We start from the raw sequence: 18,625 nt of genomic DNA on the forward strand, positions 1-18,625 counted from the left end.
ACAGGTAGCAGACAGAGACAGGTAGCAGACAGAGACAGGTAGCAGACAGAGGCAGGTAGCTGACAGAGACAGATAGCAGACCGAGACAGGTAGCAGACAGAGACAGGTAGCAGACAGAGACAGGTAGCAGACAGAGACAGAGACAGGTAGCAGACAGAGACATGTAGCAGACAGAGACAGGTAGCAGACAGAAACAGAGACAGGTAGCAGACAGAGACAGGTAGCAGACAAAGACAGGTAGCAGACAGAAACAGAGACAGGTAGCAGACAGAGACAGGTAGCAGACAAAGACAGGTAGCAGACAGAAACGGAGACAGGTAGCAGACAGAGACAGGTAGCAGACAGAGACAGGTAGCAGACAAAGACAGGTAGCAGACAGAAACGGAGACAGGTAGCAGACAGAGACATGTAGCAGACAGAGACAGGTAGCAGACAGAGGCAGGTAGCAGACAGAGAAGGTAGAAGACAGACAGATAGCAGATAGAGTGGGGGAAGAGACAGAGGCAGGTAGTAGACAGTGACAGGTAGCAAACAGAGACACGTAGCAGACAAAGACAGATAGCAGACAGAGACAGGTAGCAGACAGAGACAGATAGCAGACAGAAACAGATAGCAGACAGAGACACGTAGCAGACAGAGACAGATAGCAGACAGAGACAGGTAGCAGACAGAGGCAGATAGCAGACAGAGACAGGTAGCAGACAGAGACCGGTAGCAGACAGAGACAGATAGCAGACAGAGACAGATAGCAGACTGAGACAGGTAGCTGACAGAGACAGGTAGCAGACAGAGACAGAGACAGGTAGCAGACAGAGACCGGTAGCAGACAGAAACAGATAGCAGACAGAGACAGATAGCAGACAGAGACACGTAGCAGACAGAGACAGGTAGCAGACAGAGACACGTAGCAGACAGAGACACGTAGCAGACAGATACAGGTAGTAGATAGAGACAGGTAGCAGACAGAGACACATAGCAGACAGAGACAGATAGCAGACAGAGACACGTAGCAGACAGAGACACGTAGCAGACAGAGACAGGTAGCAGACAGAGACAGAGGCACATCAAACCACACCTCTCTGTACTGAGCTGACCTGGTAACACATCAAGCTACACCTCTCTGTACTGAGCTGACCTGGTAACAAATCAAGCCACACCTCTCTGTACTGAGCTGACCTGGTAACACATTAAGCCACACCTCTCTGTACTGAGCTGACCTGGTAACAAATCAAGCCACACCTCTCTGTAACTAAGCTTGCCTGGTAACACATTAAGCCACACCTCTCTGTACTGAGCTGACCTGGTAACACATCAAGCCACACCTTTCTGACCAAGCACAGAACGGTTTATGATGGCTCCACAGTGTGAAAATGGTATCTGCATGGTGCGTTGTGTTAATCCTGCCCTCTGACCTATGTGTGTGTTTGTGTGTTTGTGTGTGTGTGTGTGTGTGTGTGTGTGCGTGTGTGTTTCGCTCTCTCTCTGTGTGTGTGTGTGTGTGTGTGTGTGTGTGTGTGTGTGTGTGTGTGTGTGTGTGTGTGTGTGTGTGTGTGTGTGTGTGTGTGTGTGTGTGTGTGTGTGTGCTAGCAGGAGATGGTAGAGGTCCCCATGGAGGAAGAGGACGTTGACCCTAAAGACAAGCGTCCTGTAGCTTCCACCCCTGTTCCCGGATCTCCATGGTAACGTTCTCTTGCCAGGATTGGTCAATGTTTGAATAAACATGTCAGAACATTTCAGCTCTTTAGGAATCTGTCCCATTCCAGTCATCACTGAACACCAAACATGAAAAAGACGTTAGGCTAAAGGTCAGAAAAGATTATCTGCTATAAATGTTAAAGTGGAATCATGCCTGTAAATTTCTTCACTTTTTCTTGAAAAACATATTTTATATCTGGTTATTATTTCTGATCTCATAATTCTTGAAAGTCTCAGGAAAGCACTGTAATCATGGTCTTCATAACGTGAGGAATAATCAATCGCTCGCAGTATGTAAAAACACTTTTCAAAACAACAGAAAAAACGACACCTTTGATAGAAAAAGAATATCAGTCCCGACAAGGAACAACTGATATCAGGGACAATAGTTTAATGAACCAAGCTATGTCTGTCTGCAGAGTAGTGCAATCTGTTGTTTAAAATGGACTTGCTTTGTTGTTCTCCACATGTAATATCCTTTTGATCTGTCAGCGTGTGTTGATGCTGAGAGCAGACTTTAAACGCACTACATGAAACCTGTAATTTACAACACTTTCTCAGCTCAGCACCTAAACGGCATGTTCATTTTTTAAACCACGTTAAACCTTTTCCATTCATCAGCTTTTATTTTATGACAACTAGATTAAAATACTTTTTTTAACAAAGCATATTGTAAAAAAAAAAAAAGATAAAAAAATAAAATAAAGATTTGATAAACAAATCAAATCCAACCTATTTTGTTTGATGATTCTGATATTGAAAAGTCTCACCGTGACATATTATCCAGATATTGAAACACATTTCTGCTGTGTGAATATCATGTCATGGATGAGAGATAGCGAGCCATACCAATGAAATATGATATCATATAACAGGACGAGTCACCACCAGATACTACCAGGAAGTAAAGCGTCACACCTCATTTGATATGGTTGAGCGTGAAGACATATTGAATTATCCCAGGGATTCATAGACTGTAGCAGCTGTTTGTACTCCTCCTGTGGCTTCAAATACATAACGTCTTTAAAGAGAAAGAGCTCTGATGTGATGCACGACGACAACAGGAACAACTCTGCCTCAGAAACCATCAACTGAAAACACATCAACTGTTAGATTCTAGCACTTTCTATAGCGTGTTATGTCAGACTAAGTGACAGATAACTACAGTGGTTATACCCCTATTACTACATAGAGCATATATTCATCAACGTATATCTTATTTACATTATGTCACTGTATAATATACAGGTATATAATCATATATGCCATTTCAAACACACTTTTATTCAAAGTGACTTACAGTAAGCGCGTTCGTACTTGTTCTTATGGGTAGGTCCAGCTGGTAGTCCCAGCTGGTAGGTCCAGTGGGTTGGTCCAGCTGGTAGTCCCAGCTGGTAGGTCCAGTGGGTTGGTCCAGCTGGTAGTCCCAGCTGGTAGTCCCAGCTGGTAGGTCCAGTGGGTTGGTCCAGCTGGTAGTCCCAGCTGGTAGGTCCAGTGGGTTGGTCCAGCTGGTAGTCCCAGCTGGTAGGTCCAGTGGGTTGGTCCAGCTGGTAGTCCCAGCTGGTAGGTCAGTGGGTTGGTCCAGCTGGTAGTCCCAGCTGGTAGGTCCAGAGGGTAGGTCCAGCTGGTAGGTCCAACAGGTAGGTTGGATCATTTCCTGTAACACTGTTGTTTATCATGTCATAGAATACTACTGGTTCTGCCCTCCTCCCCAGATCATTTCCTGTAACACTGTTGTTTATCATGTCATAGAATACTTCTGGTTCTGCCCTCCTTCTCCCCAGATCATTTCCTGTAACACTGTTGTTTATCATGTCATAGAATACTTCTGGTTCTGCCCTCCTCCTCCCCAGATCATTTCCTGTAACACTGTTGTTTATCATGTCATAGAATACTTCTGGTTCTGCCCTCCTTCTCCCCAGATCATTTCCTGTAATACTGTTGTTTATCATGTCATAGAATACTTCTGGTTCTACCCTCCTTCTCCCCAGATGTGTGTTTAGAATGTTATTATTATTGCAGTGTGATGTTTGAAGGGTTCAGAAAGTGGAGCATCAACTTTAAAAGGAAAGTTAAGACCTGACAGAGGCAGCATACTGGCTCTCTAGTCTACAAAACACACGTTTATTCTTGACAGGCAAACACCATCTCAGCTTTCTTGCGTTGACACACACCAGTAGGGAACCGGACAGGCATGACTAATTCAACTCTCACTCTTACATTATTATGATCGTTTCTCCTCAGGTGTGTGGTGTGGACGGGGGACGACAGAGTATTTTCTTCAACCCAACGATACAGCTCTCTGTTTGGGATCAGCCAGTAGATCTGAAGGACCGCGGAGAGGATCTCAACAGGATTATAGAAGATCCTCCACATAAACGCAAAAGGATTCTTCGTCCAGTAAGTGTGTGGTAATTCTTCCCCGTTGGCTTGTCTTCATCCCGCCGTTTAGTTGGGCCTCGTTAGGACTCTTCTTCATGTTAAAGCTGGGTTTTTACCAGGCCATGGCTTTAGATGGAACCGAGAAGCTCATTATCAGTCCGCTGTTTAGTTGGGCCTCGTTAGGACTCTTCTTCATGTTAAAGCGGGTTTTTACCAGGCCATGGCTTTAGATGGAACCGAGAAGCTCATTATCAGTCCGCTGTTTAGTTGGGCCTCGTTAGGACTCTTCTTCATGTTAAAGCGTGTTTTTACCAGGCCATGGCTTTAGATGGAACCGAGAAGCTCATTATCAGTCCGCTGTTTAGTTGGGCCTCGTTAGGACTCTTCTTCATGTTAAAGCGTGTTTTTACCAGGCCATGGCTTTAGATGGAACCGAGAAGCTCATTATCAGTCCGCTGTTTAGTTGGGCCTCGTTAGGACTCTTCTTCATGTTAAAGCGGTTTTTACCAGGCCATGGCTTTAGATGGAACCGAGAAGCTCATTATCAGTCCGCTGTTTAGTTGGGCCTCGTTAGGACTCTTCTTCATGTTAAAGCGGGTTTTTACCAGGCCATGGCTTTAGATGGAACCGAGAAGCTCATTATCAGTCCGCTGTTTAGTTGGGCCTCGTTAGGACTCTTCTTCTTAAAGCGGGTTTTCCAGGCCATGGCATGCTCATTATCAGTCCGCTGTTTAGTTGGGCCTCGTTAGGACTCTTCTTCATGTTAAAGCGGGTTTTTACCAGGCCATGGCTTTAGATGGAACCGAGAAGCTCATTATCAGTCCGCTGTTTAGTTGGGCCTCGTTAGGACTCTTCTTCATGTTAAAGCGGGTTTTTACCAGGCCATGGCTTTAGATGGAACCGAGAAGCTCATTATCAGTCCGCTGTTTAGTTGGGCCTCGTTAGGACTCTTCTTCATGTTAAAGCGGGTTTTTACCAGGCCATGGCTTTAGATGGAACCGAGAAGCTCATTATCAGTCCGCTGTTTAGTTGGGCCTCGTTAGGACTCTTCTTCATGTTAAAGCGGGTTTTTACCAGGCCATGGCTTTAGATGGAACCGAGAAGCTCATTATCAGTCCGCTGTTTAGTTGGGCCTCTGTTTAGTTGGGCCTTAGGACTCTTCTTCATGTTAAAGCGTGTTTTTACCAGGCCATGGCTTTAGATGGAACCGAGAAGCTCATTATCAGTCCGCTGTTTAGTTGGGCCTCGTTAGGACTCTTCTTCATGTTAAAGCGGGTTTTTACCAGGCCATGGCTTTAGATGGAACCGAGAAGCTCATTATCAGTCCGCTGTTTAGTTGGGCCTCGTTAGGACTCTTCTTCATGTTAAAGCGTGTTTTTACCAGGCCATGGCTTTAGATGGAACCGAGAAGCTCATTATCAGTCCGCTGTTTAGTTGGGCCTCGTTAGGACTCTTCTTCATGTTAAAGCGTGTTTTTACCAGGCCATGGCTTTAGATGGAACCGAGAAGCTCATTATCAGTCCGCTGTTTAGTTGGGCCTCGTTAGGACTCTTCTTCATGTTAAAGCGTGTTTTTACCAGGCCATGGCTTTAGATGGAACCGAGAAGCTCATTATCAGTCCGCTGTTTAGTTGGGCCTCGTTAGGACTCTTCTTCATGTTAAAGCGTGTTTTTACCAGGCCATGGCTTTAGATGGAACCGAGAAGCTCATTATCAGTCCGCTGTTTAGTTGGGCCTCGTTAGGACTCTTCTTCATGTTAAAGCGTGTTTTTACCAGGCCATGGCTTTAGATGGAACCGAGAAGCTCATTATCAGTCCGCTGTTTAGTTGGGCCTCGTTAGGACTCTTCTTCATGTTAAAGCGTGTTTTTACCAGGCCATGGCTTTAGATGGAACCGAGAAGCTCATTATCAGTCCGCTGTTTAGTTGGGCCTCGTTAGGACTCTTCTTCATGTTAAAGCGTGTTTTTACCAGGCCATGGCTTTAGATGGAACCGAGAAGCTCATTATCAGTCCGCTGTTTAGTTGGGCCTCGTTAGGACTCTTCTTCATGTTAAAGCGTGTTTTTACCAGGCCATGGCTTTAGATGGAACCGAGAAGCTCATTATCAGTCCGCTGTTTAGTTGGGCCTCGTTAGGACTCTTCTTCATGTTAAAGCGTGTTTTTACCAGGCCATGGCTTTAGATGGAACCGAGAAGCTCATTATCAGTCCGCTGTTTAGTTGGGCCTCGTTAGGACTCTTCTTCATGTTAAAGCGGGTTTTTACCAGGCCATGGCTTTAGATGGAACCGAGAAGCTCATTATCAGTCCGCTGTTTAGTTGGGCCTCGTTAGGACTCTTCTTCATGTTAAAGCGGTTTTACCAGTTTTTACCAGGCCATGGCTTTAGATGGAACCGAGAAGCTCATTATCAGTCCGCTGTTTAGTTGGGCCTCGTTAGGACTCTTCTTCATGTTAAAGCGTGTTTTTACCAGGCCATGGCTTTAGATGGAACCGAGAAGCTCATTATCAGTCCGCTGTTTAGTTGGGCCTCGTTAGGACTCTTCTTCATGTTAAAGCGTGTTTTTACCAGGCCATGGCTTTAGATGGAACCGAGAAGCTCATTATCAGTCCGCTGTTTAGTTGGGCCTCGTTAGGACTCTTCTTCATGTTAAAGCGTGTTTTTACCAGGCCATGGCTTTAGATGGAACCGAGAAGCTCATTATCAGTCCGCTGTTTAGTTGGGCCTCGTTAGGACTCTTCTTCATGTTAAGCGTGTTTTTACCAGGCCATGGCTTTAGATGGAACCGAGAAGCTCATTATCAGTCCGCTGTTTAGTTGGGCCTCGTTAGGACTCTTCTTCATGTTAAAGCGTGTTTTTACCAGGCCATGGCTTTAGATGGAACCGAGAAGCTCATTATCAGTCCGCTGTTTAGTTGGGCCTCGTTAGGACTCTTCTTCATGTTAAAGCGTGTTTTTACCAGGCCATGGCTTTAGATGGAACCTAGAAGCTCATTATCAGTCCGCTGTTTAGTTGGGCCTCGTTAGGACTCTTCTTCATGTTAAAGCGTGTTTTTACCAGGCCATGGCTTTAGATGGAACCGAGAAGCTCATTATCAGTCCGCTGGTTTTCTAATGATGTTAATAAAGATGTTATTTTAATGATCTGATCATACGGAGGCCAATGAAATGTCCTGATACACTAGTTCCTATATACAGTGTGTCAGGTCCGTTGCCCGTCGATCCCAGACGACCAGAGGATCAGTATGTCTCTGTTCATTGAAGGAGATGATCACGAATGGAACGCGGAACCTTTAGGATGTCAAACCATCTCATGGTTGCATTTTAAATGGCACCCTATTCCCTATGGGCCCTGGTCCAATGACACACTATTCCCTGTGGGTCCTGGTCCAATGACACCCTATTCCCTATGAGCCCTGGTCCAATGGCACACTATTCCCTATGAGCCCTGGTCCAATGGCACCCTATTCCCTATGAGCCCTGGTCCAATGGCACCCTATTCCCTATGAGCCTTGGTCCAATGGTATGCTATTCCCTATGGGCCCTGGTCCAATGGCAAGCTATTTCCTATGGGCCTGGCCCAATGGCATGCTATTCCCTGTGGGCCCTGGTCCAACGACACACTATTCCTTATGGGCCTGGCCCAATGGCATGCTATTCCCTGTGGGCCCTGGTCCAACGACACACTATTCCTTATGGGCCTGGCCCAATGGCATGCTATTCCCTATGGACCTGGTCCAAATGCATGCTATTCCCTATGAGCCCTGGTCCAATGGCACCCTATTCCCTATGGGCCCTGGTCCAATGGCACCCTATTCCCTATGGGCCCTGGTCCAATGGCACCCTATTCCCTATGGGCCCTGGTCCAATGGCACCCTATTCCCTATGGGCCCTGGTCCAATGACACACTATTCCCTGTGGGCCCTGGTCCAATGACACCCTATTCCCTATGAGCCCTGGTCCAATGGCACACTATTCCCTATGAGCCCTGGTCCAATGGCACCCTATTCCCTATGAGCCCTGGTCCAATGGCACCCTATTCCCTATGAGCCCTGGTCCAATGGCACCCTATTCCCTATGAGCCCTGGTCCAATGGCACCCTATTCCCTATGGGCCCTGGTCCAATGACACACTATTCCCTACGGGCCCTGGTCCAATGACACACTATTCCCTATGTGCCCTGGTCCAATGGCACCCTATTCCCTATGAGCCCTGGTCCAATGACACACTATTCCCTATGTGCCCTGGTCCAATGGCACCCTATTCCCTATGGGCCCTGGTCCAATGACACACTATTCCCTATGGGCCTGGTCCAATGGCATGCTATTCCCTATGGGCCTGGTCCAATGGCATGCTATTCACTATGGGCCCTGGTCCAATGGCATGCTATTCCCTATGGGCCCTGGTCCAATGGCATGCTATTCCCTATGGGCCCTGGTCCAATGGCATGCTATTCCCTATGGGCCCTGGTCCAATGGCATGCTATTCACTATGGGCCCTGGTCCAATGGCACCCTATTCCCTATGGGCCCTGGTCCAATGGCACGACACACTATTCCCTATGGGCCTGGTCCAATGACACACTATTCCCTATGGGCCCTGGTCCAATGACACACTATTCCCTATGGGCCCTGGTCCAATGGCATGCTGTTCACTATGGGCCCTGGTCCAATGGCATGCTATTCCCTATGGGCCCTGGTCCAATGGCACGCTATTGCCTATGGGCCCTGGTCCAATGGCACCCTATTCCCTATGGGCCCTGGTCCAATGGCACGACACACTATTCCCTATGGGTCCTGGTCCAATGGCACGACACACTATTTCCTATGGGCCCTGGTCCAATGGCATGCTATTTCCTATGGGTCCTGGTCCAATGACATGCTATTCCCTATGGGCCCTGGTCCAATGGCACCCTGTTCCCTATGGGCCTGGTCCAAATAAGTGCACTATATAGGTATTAGGGTCCCATTTGGGATGCACCCCATCTCTTTTGTGTTCTACTAGCATAGATCATATGGAAGTCCTGTGTGTGGCTGGCTCTGTAAATATTGGATTACATTGGATCTTGTCAGCGATGATATCTCCCCGGACTAGATTTCCCAGAGGTCGGGTTGTCTTTATTGATTTAGCCTTATTGCAGTTACCAGCTGATTATGTATCGATGACCTTATACCTGAACCTCACTGTTCCAACAAAGCATGTCTGGCAAATTAACTTTGGTAAATATGTGGACAACCCCGATGAACTGAACATTGACTTATGGCTGATAAGACGGTGAGCAGTTATGCTACTCTCGTCTGATAGGTTCTCTCACAGTGGTTTTTAATGACCAATTATATGAAGACGGAGTCCATTGAAAAAGGATGTTTGTTACAATATGCGTCTGTTGGAGTCCACTCGAAAAAAAGGATGTGTGCTACGCTTCTGTCTGTGTGTCCGTTATCTCAGCAGAGGACGGTTCTAACTCTCCGTCTGCTGATGACGATGATGCTGATGATGAAGATGAACATTATTCAAAAACCAAGAGGAACAAGTGAGTGTCAAAGTCCCCCCCCCCCATCTTAACCATACTCATAGTTTAAAATTACAATGATACTTCTCTACAGAATAACAATCTCATTTTGAAGTATTTTTTTGTAAAAAAAACAACAAAAAATAAACAATATTGTACTGTACAAATACCACTGTACAGTACAGTACCCTAGTTTTGACCAAAGCCTTTTGGGCCCTGGTCAAGAGGAGATCACTATCTAGGGAATAGGGTTTTCATTTGAGATGCATCCTAGAACTGATTGTATGTTTCTGTCCTCCTCAGACTGGAGGAACCTGCGGATGGTAATGAGGACCTGAGAGAGAGGGCAGGCGCAGAGACATGTGACTCCCCCCCCCATCGGACTGTTCTACCCTTAGGGCTCCGCATCACACACTTCAGGGACATGCTCCTTGAAAGAGGGGTAAAGGCATATTGAACGGAATACAAAAATCAAATGCACTTAGGCTGCGTTTAGACAGGCAGCCCGAATTCTGATATTTATTTTCCACTGATTGGTCTTTTGACCAATCACGTCAGATGTTTTTCAGACGTGATCTGATTGGTCAAAAGATCAATTGGTGAGGGAAAAAAAATGCAAGATTTGGGCTGCCTCTCTAAATGCAGACGGACCTAGATTCTAACAGTTTTCCATGAGGAAGGAATTTAAATATACTTTTCAAAGTGGCAACATGGGGACTTAAATCCCTGGATTGCAACTAATCATCAAGAGACACAGGGACCAGCAACTGGAAAGGCAGCAAAAAACACGAAATGATGGAGAGACCTACGTCATGTAACAGGTTGGGTGAATGATGGAAAGACCTACATCATGTAGCAGGTTGGGTGAATGATGGAAAGACCTACATCATGTAACAGGTTGGATCAATGATGGAAAGACCTACATCATGTAACAGGTTGGATGAATGATGGAAAGACCTACATCATGTAACAGGTTGGGTGAATGATGGAAAGACCTACATCATGTAACAGGTTGGATGAATGATGGAATGACCTACATCATGTAACAGGTTGGGTGAATGATGGAAAGACCTACATCATGTAACAGGTTGGGTGAATGATGGAGAGACCTACATCATGTAACAGGTTGGGTGAATGATGGAAAGACCTACATCATGTAACAGGTTGGGTGAATGATGGAAAGACCTACATCATGTAACAGGTTGGGTGAATGATGGAAAGACCTACATCATGTAACAGGTTGGGTGAATGATGGAAGGACCTACATCATGTAACAGGTTGGGTGAATGATGGAAAGACCTACATCATGTAACAGGCTGGGTGAATGATGGAAAGACCTACATCATGTAACAGGTTGGATGAATGATGGAAAGACCTACATCATGTAACAGGTTGGATGAATGATGGAAAGACCTACATCATGTAACAGGTTGGGTGAATGATGGAAAGATCTACATCATGTAACAGGTTGGGTGAATGATGGAGAGACCTACATCATGTAACAGGTTGGATGAATGATGGAAATACCTACATCATGTAACAGTTTGGGTGAATGATGGAAAGATCTACATCATGTAACAGGTTGGGTGAATGATGGAGAGACCTACATCATGTAAAAGGTTGGATGAATGATGGAGAGACCTACATCATGTAACAGGTTGGATGAATGATGGAAAGACCTACATCATGTAACAGTTTGGGTGAATGATGGAAAGATCTGCATCATGTAACAGGTTGGGTGAATGATGGAGAGACCTACATCATGTAAAAGGTTGGATGAATGATGGAGAGACCTACATCATGTAACAGGTTGGATGAATGATGAAAGACCTACATCATGTAACAGGTTGGGTGAATGGTGGAGAGACCTACATCATGTAACAGGTTGGATGAATGATGGAAAGACCTACATCATGTAACAGGTTGGATGAATGATGGAGAGACCTACATCATGTAACAGGTTGGATGAATGATGGAGAGACCTACATCATGTAACAGGTTGGGTGAATGATGGAGAGACCTACATCATGTAGCAGGTTGGGTGAATGATGGAAAGACCTACATCATGTAACAGGTTGGGTGAATGATGGAAAGACCTACATCATGTAACAGGTTGGGTGAATGATGGAAAGACCTACATCATGTAACAGGTTGGATGAATGATGGAGAGACCTACATCATGTAACAGGTTGGGTGAATGATTGAGAGACCTACATCATGTAACAGGTTGGATGAATGATGGAAAGACCTACATCATGTAACAGGTTGGATGAATGATGGAGAGACCTACATCATGTAAAAGGTTGCATGAATGATGGAGAGACCTACATCATGTAACAGGTTGGGTGAATGATGGAAAGACCTACATCATGTAACAGTTTGGGTGAATGATGGAAAGATCTACATCACGTAACAGTTTGGATGAATGATGGAAAGACCTACATCATGTAACAGGTTGGGTGAATGATGGAGAGACCTACATCATGTAACAGGTTGTGTGAATGATGGAAAGACCTACATCATGTAACAGGTTGAATGTACTGAATGTTTTCTTAAACATGTTTTCTCTTCTCTTCAGGTTTCAGCGTTTTCCACATGGGAGAAAGAACTGCACAAGATCGTGTTTGATCCACGGTATCTTCTGCTAAACTCCGCAGAGGAGAGGAAACAGGTGAACTCTGTTGGTTGTCCTCCTTTTATTGGTCATGATTGATTTAACGGTTGGTCATGATTGGTTAATTGGTCATGATTGATTTATTGTTTGGTCATAATTGGTTAATTGGTGATGATTGATTTATCTGTTGGTCATAATTGGTTAATTGGTCATCATTATTTATTGGTTGGTCATAATTGGTTAATTGGTCATTATTGATTTATTGGTTGGTCATAATTGGTTAATTGGTCATGATTGGTTTATTTTTTTCACCATTAGTTAATAATTTGCTGTGATTAAATAATTAGTAATGATTGATAAATTGGTCATGATTGACAGATTGTGAATGAGGTTGAAAGTACAAGACAGCATGGACATTAGGGGTGTGCCTCGAAGTAAGACAATACGAACAGCTAACGGGCAAGTGTCCTGATACGATTATGATCCGAGTATGTTTTGTAATTATCCATGACCCCCCTCCCCCCAAAAAACGTGGGATGGTAGTGCGCATCCTTCAATCAAGTGCAAGGTGCTATGTGGTCTAAATAAGTCAATTGGCTAGTTTGCTTGTCTGTAAAGAGAAGGAGGGTGGAATGTATGTTGATCCTGCCTTCTGATTGGATAGAGGGAAGCTGTGCTTCTCTGTCTACTGCTTTGCTTCATAATTTCAGCCAATCACTTCTCTTCCTCCCATGTTTGGGTCTGATCGTTTTAGATTGCTGCTGCCTCCTGTTTGTCTGCTACTGTGAAAAATCACAATGGCGAGGACATTTGCTAGCTAGCAAGCTATCAATGTGCATAATATATAGCAAACTATCAATGTGCATAATATATAGCAAGCTATCAATGTGCATGATATATAGCAAGCCATCAATGTGCATAATATATAGCAAGCCATCAATGTGCATAATATATAGAAAGCTATCAATGTGCATAATATATAGCAAGCTATCATTGTGCATAATATATAGCAAACCATCAATGTGCATAATATATAGCAAGCTATCAATGTGCATAATATATAGCAAGCTATCAATGTGCATAATATATAGCAAGCTATCAATGTGCATAATATATAGCAACCTATAAATGTGCATAATTTATAGCAAGCTATCAATGTGCATAATATATAGCAAGCTATCAATGTGCATAATATATAGCAAGCTATCAATGTGCATAATATATAGCAAGCTATCAATGTGCATAATATATAGCAAGCTATCAATGTGCATAATATATAGCAAGCTACCAATGTGCATAATATATAGCAACCTATCAATGTGCATGATATATAGCAAGCCATCAATGTGCATAATATATAGCAAGCCATCAATGTGCATAATATATAGCAAGCCATCAATGTGCATAATATATAGCAAGCTATCAATGTGCATAATATATAGCAAGCTATCACTGTGCATATTACATAGCAAGCTATCAATGTGCATAATATCTAGCAAACTATCAATGTGAATAATATATAGCAAGCCATCAATGTGCATAATATCTAACAAGCTATCAATGTGCATAATATCTAACAAGCTATCAATGTGCATAATATCTATCAAGCTATCAATGTGCATAATATATAGCAAGCTATCAATGTGCATAATATATAGCAAGCTATCACTGTGCATATTACATAGCAAGCTATCAATGTGCATAATATCTAGCAAACTATCAATATGAATAATATATAGCAAGCCATCAATGTGCGTAATATCTAACAAGCTATCAATGTGCATAATATCTAACAAGCTATCAATGTGCATAATATCTATCAAGCTATCAATGTGCATAATACATAGCAAGCTATCAATGTGCATAATATCTAACACGCTATCAATGTGCATAATATATAGCAAGCTATCAATGTGCATAATATATAGCAAGCTATCAATGTGCATAATATATAGCAAGCTATCAATGTGCATAATATATAGCAACCTATCAATGTGCATAATTTATAGCAAGCTATCAATGTGCATAATATATAGCAAGCTATCAATGTGCATAATATATAGCAAGCTATCAATGTGCATAATATATAGCAAGCTACCAATGTGCATAATATATAGCAACCTATCAATGTGCATGATATATAGCAAGCCATCAATGTGCATAATATATAGCAAGCCATCAATGTGCATAATATATAGCAAGCTATCAATGTGCATAATATATAGCAAGCTATCACTGTGCATGATATATAGCAAGCTATCAATGTGCATAATATCTAGCAAACTATCAATGTGAATAATATATAGCAAGCCATCAATGTGCATAATATCTAACAAGCTATCAATGTGCATAATATCTAACAAGCCATCAATGTGCATAATATCTATCAAGCTATCAATGTGCATAATATATAGCAAGCTATCACTGTGCATATTACATAGCAAGCTATCAATGTGCATAATATCTAGCAAACTATCAATGTGAATAATATATAGCAAGCCATCAATGTGCATAATATCTAACAAGCTATCAATGTGCATAATATATAGCAAGCTATCAATGTGCATAATATATAGCAAGCTATCAATGTGCATAATATATAGCAAGCTATCAATGTGCATAATATATAGCAACCTATCAATGTGCATGATATATAGCAAGCCATCAATGTGCGTAATATATAGCAAGCCATCAATGTGCATAATATCTATCAAGCTATCAATGTGCATAATATATAGCAAGCTATCAATGTGCATAATATCTAACACGCTATCAATGTGCATAATATCTAACAAACTATCAATGTGCATAATATATAGCAAGCTATCAATGTGCATAATATCTAACAAGCTATCAATGTGCATAATATATAGCAAGCTTTGGGATGAATTGTTGAGGTTTTTTGTCATGTTGCATTTTACCTTTAATTAACTAGGCAAGTCAGTTTATAAGAACACATTCTTATTTACTATGACAGCCTCGGAACAGTGGGGTTGTTCATGGGCAGAATGACAGATTTTTAGCTTGTCAACTTGGGGATTTGATCTTGCAACCTCTTGGTTACTAGGTCAACGCTCTAACCACTAGGCTACCTGACGCATTGCCTTATATACATAGACATGGAACACTGGTCACTTTAATAATGTTTACATACTGTTGAACCCATTTCATATGTATATACTGTATTCTAGTCAAGTCCATCCTATTCAACTATTGCTGTACATATAGTATCCTTTCCAAGAATACTTCAGATATACAGCATGTTATATCCACATACTGTCCCTAATGTCTATATATATATACACACACACACACACACACACACTCCGGACTCTGACATTGCTTGTACTAATATTTATATATTTCTTAATTCCATTATTTTACTTTTATATGTCTGTGTATTGTTGTGAATTATTAGATATTACTGCAATGTTGGAGCTAGAAATGCAGGCATTTCGCTGCACCCGCAATAACATCTGAAAAGATGTGTATGCGACCAATAGGATTTGGTTGATCCTGTCAGGGAACGTGAGAGAAGTTAAGTCGACAGTAAAGAGGAAACAGCCGTCGTCTTTGTCTTGAAAATGATCTTCAAAGTCCTTTTTCTCGTGCCAATCATGACTGTGTTCCTCATCTCCAGGTGTTTGAGCAGTTTGTCAAAGTGAGGATGAAGGAAGAACACAAGGAGAAACAGAGCAAACTGCTGCAAGCAAAAGACCAGTATAGAAAACTTCTAGAGGAGTCAAAAATCACATCCAGGTAAAACCTGAAGCTAACTGTGTAATAGATTTTGCAAGTACAGTAGGGGACTTAACTATTCAACTAAGCTTCATAATAGCTTCATACAAAATAGCTTCATACTAAAAGTTTGGACTCACCTACTCGTTGGTTTTTCTTTATTTGCACTATTTTCTACATTGTGGAATAATAGTGAAGACGTCACAACTATGAAATAGCACATATGGAATCATGTACACTGTAGTAACCAAATGAAAATATATTTTATATTTTAAATTCTTCAAAGGAGACACCCGTTGACTTGATGACAGCTTTGCACACTCTTGGAATTCTCTCAACCAGCTTCACCTGGAATTCTTTTCCAACCTTCTTGAAGGAGTTTCCACATATGCTGAGCACTTGTTGACTGCTTTTCATTCACTCTGCGGCCCAACTCATCCCAAAACCATCTCAATTGGGTTTTGGTTGGGGGATTGTGAAGGCCAGGTCACCTGATGCAGCATTCCATCACTCTCCTTGGTCAAATAGCCCTTACATAGACTGGAGGTGTGTTGGGTCATTGTCCTGGAAAACAAATGATTGTCCCACTAAGCTCAAACCAGATGGGATGGCGTATCGCTGCAGAATGTTGTGGTAGCCATGCTGGTTAAGTGTGCATTGAATTCTAAATAAATCACTGAGAGTGTCACCAGCAAAGCACCCCCACACCATCACACCTCCTCTTCCATGCTTTATGGTGGGATCCACACATGCGGCGATCATCCGTTCACCTACTCAGCGTCTCACAAAGACAAGGTGAACAGATTTCCACCGGTCTAATGTCCATTGCCAAGAGTGTGCAAAGCTGTTATCAAGGCAAAGGGTGACTATGTTGAAGAATCTCAAATCTCAAATATATTTTGATTTGTTTAACACTTTTTTGGTTACTACATGATTCCATATGTGTTATTTCATAGTTTTGATGTCTTCACTATTATTCTACAATGTAGAAAATAGTAAAACAAAATAAAGGAAATCCCTTGAATGAGTAGGTGTGTCCAAACCTTTGACTGGTCCTGTTTATAATCCAATATTAACTTGTAACAACTTCATATCCCAACACTAGTTAAATCGAACCTGTATAGATGAGCAATGCATTACGAATGGTTTTTACATCAAGCTAAAGAAAACAAATAACAACGCTAAATTCACAACTTTGATCAAGTTAGTCTGAGAAGAGTAAAATATTAAGTGTCGACTTCGGGTACGAGGAAAAGGGATTTTTTTTCTTCCTCAAGACTATATAATTTAAAACTGAAATAAGCTGCTGGATCAGAGGTTTTGTTAATCAAAGAAAAAACAAGATTGCTTGTTGTCAGCGTGTTGTAGCTTGTCATTTAGCTTTCCCCTTTAATCAACCACAGTGACGATGACAAAGAGTGTTCTATCTTCATGACCTTACTTCTTCTACACCTGACTACCTCTCTCTTTATGTGATGACTGCTGTAACCCCGCGGACAGAGTTCTCTGTATTCTATGGCTTCATTTAACTTTTCATAACTCTTGCTTATTCCTTTTCATAACTGTTGTTAATAACTGATTATATATTTTAAAAAACAAACAATTTCAGAGCTTCTCTAAAATATTAACTACAGTTATGCATGTTTGCGTGTGTCAAAACCACAATTGTCTAACAATTTCAAAAATTATAAAACCGAGTAGCTCTAGTCTTTACTACATTTAAACCTGTGAAGACATCCCTCCCTCCCTCCCTCCCTCCCTCCCTCCCTCCCTCCCTCCCTCCCTCCCTCCCTCCCTCCCTCCCTCCCTCCCTCCCTCCCTCCCTCCCTCCCTCCCTCCCTCCCTCCCCCTCCCTCCCAAACCTTTCTCTAGGATGATCTCTTCTTTTCTCTATTTCCAGGTCAACTTTCAAAGACTTTTCTGTTAAGTACGGCCGTGACCAACGCTTCAAGCAAGTGCTGAAGAAGAAAGACCAAGAGCACTTCTTCAACCAATTCATTAATGGGTTAAAGAAGAGAGATAAAGAGAACCGCATGAGGCTGAGGAAGATGAGATGAGGAGGTATGAGGCTGAGGAAGATGAGATGAGGAGGTATGAGGCTGAGGAAGATGAGATGAGGAGGTATGAGGCTGAGGAAGATGTGATGAGGAGGTATGAGGCTGAGGAAGATGAGATGAGGAGGTATGAGGCTGAGGAAGATGAGATGAGGAGGTATGAGGCTGAGGAAGATGAAATGAGGAGGTATGAGGCTGAGGAAGATGAGATGAGGAGGTATGAGGCTGAGGAAGATGAGATGAGGAGGTATGAGGCTGAGGAAGATGTGATGAGGAGGTATGAGGCTGAGGAAGATGAGATGAGGAGGTATGAGGCTGAGGAAGATGTGATGAGGAGGCATGAGGCTGAGGAAGAGGAGATGAGTAGGTATGAGGCTGAGGAAGATGAGATGAGGAGGTATGAGGCTGAGGAAGATGAGATGAGGAGGCATGAGGCTGAGGAAGATGAGATGAGGAGGTATGAGGCTGAGGAAGAGGAGATGAGGAGGTATGAGGCTGAGGAAGAGGAGATGAGGAAGATGAGATGAGGAGGTATGAGGCTGAGGAAGAGGAGATGAGTAGGTATGAGGCTGAGGAAGATGAGATGAGGAGGTATGAGGCTGAGGAAGAGGAGATGAGTAGGTATGAGGCTGAGG

General features: G+C 42.9%; 1 pseudogene; it reads left to right on the forward strand.

The window, feature by feature from the left end:
- LOC135513371 (transcription elongation regulator 1-like protein) overlaps positions 1-18,006 on the forward strand; it is a 56,157-nt pseudogene extending 38,151 nt beyond the window's left edge.
- The last annotated feature ends 619 nt before the right edge of the window (positions 18,007-18,625 follow it).

This window comes from Oncorhynchus masou, chromosome 24 (genome assembly GCF_036934945.1).
Source record: "Oncorhynchus masou masou isolate Uvic2021 chromosome 24, UVic_Omas_1.1, whole genome shotgun sequence".
Taxonomy (NCBI): domain Eukaryota; kingdom Metazoa; phylum Chordata; class Actinopteri; order Salmoniformes; family Salmonidae; genus Oncorhynchus; species Oncorhynchus masou.